Source organism: Orycteropus afer, unplaced genomic scaffold (genome assembly GCF_000298275.1).
Source record: "Orycteropus afer afer isolate SDZICR_OR568_19922 unplaced genomic scaffold, OryAfe1.0 scaffold00396, whole genome shotgun sequence".
NCBI lineage: Eukaryota > Metazoa > Chordata > Mammalia > Tubulidentata > Orycteropodidae > Orycteropus > Orycteropus afer.
The window spans coordinates 214602-218829 of NW_006921983.1; positions in this window are offsets into that span (position 1 = coordinate 214602).

The following is a 4228-nucleotide window of genomic DNA, read 5'->3' on the forward strand; positions in this document are numbered from 1 at the left end:
AGAAGATAAGTTGGTCTAAACTTTCTGAGGTTACCAGTGATTCCAGAGCTTTACAAATGTTCACAGTTACTATGTGGAACAAGACTCAAAATCATGAAAAAAAAAAAAAAAAAAGTGGTGGCAAGGGGAAGATCAGGTTTGCTGGTCTGATAGAGTCTGGTGAAACTCCTGACACTATAGCCCCTAGCTGCCCTTCAGGTCTGAAATTGAACCCACTCCTGTGGCTTCCAGCCAAACAAAAGACAGGCATAGGAGATGAACATTTACATTAGGTAGGTACACTCCTTGGAGAGATCAATCATCGGCGAATAGAAGGGCTGTGTATGCACAGGGAGACAGCTTGGGGGGCAAGAGTGCATGGGAAGGAAGGACACAAGGAAGAGGTGGTTATGGGGAAGAAGTGGAGGAGAGCTGTTGCACTATGGGAGATCACAGTCAATGTCATGAGACAAAGTGTATGTGAATTGCTGTATGGAAGATAAAGTTGCTCTGCAAACTTTCACCCAAATCACAATTAAAAAAAAAAAAAAAACATGTCTTTGACTCCTTAGCAACTCTCTTGGGAATCTGATAGAAGAAAAAAATCTGAAATCCAAAGATCTATGGAGAAAGTTGTTCACTCCAGCAGTATATATAGTAGAAAAGCACAGGACATGTTCCAAAGATAATCAACAGGAGAACAGTTCATTATATTATAAAATATTCATATTACTTTATATGTTTAGTCAATAAAATCACATCTACACATACTTTCAGGAGTCCCTAGGCAGTGTAAACAGTTAAGTTCTTGGCTACTATCTGAAAGGTTGGAGGATTGAATCCACCAAGAGATACCTTGGAGAAAAGTCCTTGCTATCTACTTCCAAAAGATTACACCCTTGAAAACTCTATGGAGCACAGTTCTACTCTAATGGAAGTGGGGTCACCATGAGTCAGAATTGACTTGACAGCATATGGCTTGATTTTTTAAATATATATACATATTTTCAGAGACTAGCATCTGAAAAGATACGGGCAAGTTGCCTCTAAATAATAGATTAAGAATATTTTTGTGTTATCTTCTTACTTGTTTTTATTTTTTTAGTTTTATGAAATAATCATGCTTTATTTATGTAATAAAGAAAACCATACTTAATTTAAGAAATGTTTACTAAGAATAAATGAGAAAATGCTTATGATAAAATATGAAGTGAATTAAAAAAAGACACAAAGTTTATATACAATATGACCTAAACTATGTAAAACAATATGCCAGATACCTCCCCCAGATACTCTGACTTGTGCCCTCATTTCTGCCAACTCTCTGCTGTAATGTCACCTGCTCAGTGGGGACTACCTTGACCACTCAAATTAACACAGCAATTCTCAATCATCCTTGCCTTTCTCTATCTTTTCTTCTAGAAAGTATTTACCCTTTTTAACATACTATTTAATTAATTAAAAAGCAGAGGGGAATGGAAAGGAAAGCCAGGGCATCCAGGACAGAGCAAGCAAACAGCAGAGGGATCCAAGTAAGGGGAGCCACCCAGGCCCCAACTCCCAAGCAGCAGGAAAACCAGTTTTCTGGTCTGATAGAGCCTGGTGGAACCCCTGAGTCTATGGCCCATAGCTGCCCTTTAGTTCTGAAATTAAACCCACTCCTATGGCTTCCAGCCAAGCGAAAGACAGGCATATGAGCTGAACATTCACATTAGATAGCGATACTCCTTGGAGAGATCAATCATGGGAGAATAGAAGGGCTGTGTATGCACAGGGAGACAGCTCAGGGAGCAGGAGTGCAAGGGAAAGGAAAGCCAGGGCGTCCAGGAGTGAGTGAGCAAGCAGCAGAGGGATCAACATAAGGGGAGTGACCCAGGCCCCAATCCCCAAGTGACAGGAAAAGTGTGGGGGAAAGGAAAGGAAAGCCAGGGCCTCCAGGACAGAGCAAGCAAGTGTTAGAGGGATCAAGGTAAGGAGAGGGACACAGGTCCCAACCCCCAAAAGGCAAGAAAAGTGGAGGGGGAAGGAAAGGAAAACCAGGGAATCCAGGACAGAGCCAGCAAGTAGCAGGGATCCAGGTAAAGGAAGGGTGGAGAGGTTTCGAACAGCTAAGGGAGACAAACTTGTCTGTTGGTTTGTCATACTATGGTAGCATGTTGCTGTGAGGCTTGAGGCTGTGCCATTGGTGTTTCAAACACCAGTGGGGTTCTGCATAGTCCACAAGTTTCAACGTGGCTTGCAGACTGAGACAGACTAGGAAGAAGGAAGAGGCCATCCACTTCAAAGAATTGGCCAGAGAAAACCTTATGAATAGCAGAGAAACAGTGTCTGTTACAATACCAGGCAACTATATGAATACCCAAAAACACTGTCTGATACAGTGCAGGAGGACAAGCCACTTAGGTTGGAAGGCTCTCAAAATACAACTGGGAAAGATCAGCATTATCACAGTAGAACCAACTTTACTGGTATGGATAAAGCTTTTGAGACCTCCATTTGCTGATATGAAAAGACTCAAATTGAGGAGAAACAGCTGCAAAGATCCATTAATAATTAGAACATGGAATCTAAGAAAATTGGAAGTTGTCAAAAATGAAATGGAACACATAAGGATTGATAGCCTAGGCATTAACGAGCAGAAATGGATCAATTTTGGCCATTTTGAATCAGACAAACATATGGTCTACTATGCTGGGAATGATAATTTGAAGAAGAATGGTGTAGCACTCATCATCACAAAGAATATTTCAAGATCTGTCCTGAAGTACAATGCTGTCAGTGATAGAATAATATCCATATGTCTACAAGGAAGACCAGGAGCTCTGGTGGCATAGTGCCTAAGGCATTTGACTGCTAACCAGAAGTCTGGTGGTTCAAAATCACCAGCCAGTCCTCAGAAGGAAGGTTGGGCCATCTACTTCTGTAGTGATACCGCTCAGAAACCCAAGGAGAGGTCACTATGAGTCGGGTCCAACAAGATGGCACATTACAACAACAAAGAAGACCAGTTAATACAACTATAATTGAAATTTATATACCAACCATCAAAGCCACAGATGAGGAAATTGAAGATTTTTTTAATCAACTTCTGCAGTCTGCAATTGACTGAACATACAATCAAGATGTTTTTATCACTGGTGACTGGAATGCAAAAGTTGGAAACAAAGAAGAATCACTGGTAGTTGGAAAATTTGGCTTTGGTGATAGAAATAATGCTGGAAATTGAATGATAGAATTTTGCAAGACCAACGACTTATTCATTACAAACACCTTTTTCAACAACACAAAAGGTGGCTGTACACATGGACTTCACCAGATGGAGTACACAGGAATCAGATTGTCTACATCTGTGGGAAGAGGTGATGGAGAACCTCAATATCTTCAGCCAAAACCAGGCAGGAGATGATTGTAGAACAGATAATCAATGGCTCATATGCAAGTTCAACTTGAAGTTGAAGACAATTAAAACAAGTCCAAGAGAGCCAAAATATGATCTTGAATATATCCCTCCTGAAATTAAAGACCATCTAAAGAATAGATTTGATTCACTGAACACCAATGACTGAAAACCAGAAGAATTGTGGAATGACATCAAGAACATTATCCATGAAGAAAGCAAGAGGTCATTAAAAGGACAAGAAAAAAAGAAAAGACCAAAATGGATGACAGAAGAGACTCTGAAGCTTGCCCTTGAGCAGAGAATAGCCAAAGCAAAATGAAGAAATGACAAGATAAAAGAGCTGAACAGAAGATTTCAAAGAGCAGTTTGAGCAGACAAAGCCAATTACTGTAATGAGATGTGCAAAGAGTTGGAGTTAGAAAACCAAAAGGGAAGAATACACTCAGCCTTTCTCAAGCTGAAAGAACTGAGGAAAAAATTTAAGCCTAGAGTTCCAATATTGAAAGATTCTATGGGCAAAATATTGAATGATCCAGGAAGCATCAAAAGAAGATGGAAGGAATACACAAAATCACTGTAGCAAAAGGAACTGGTCAATCTTCATCCATTTCAGGAGGTGGCATATGATCAAGAACTGATGATAGTGAAGGAAGAAGTCGAAGCTGCACTGAAGGAATTGCCGAAGAAAATGGCTCCAGGAATCGACAGAATATCCATTGAGATGTTTCAACAAATGGATGCCCCAGTGGAAGCACTCACTTGGTTATGCCAAGAGATTTGGAAGACAGCTACCTGGCCAACTGACTGGAAGAGATCCATATTTGTACCCATTCCAAAGAAAGGTGATCC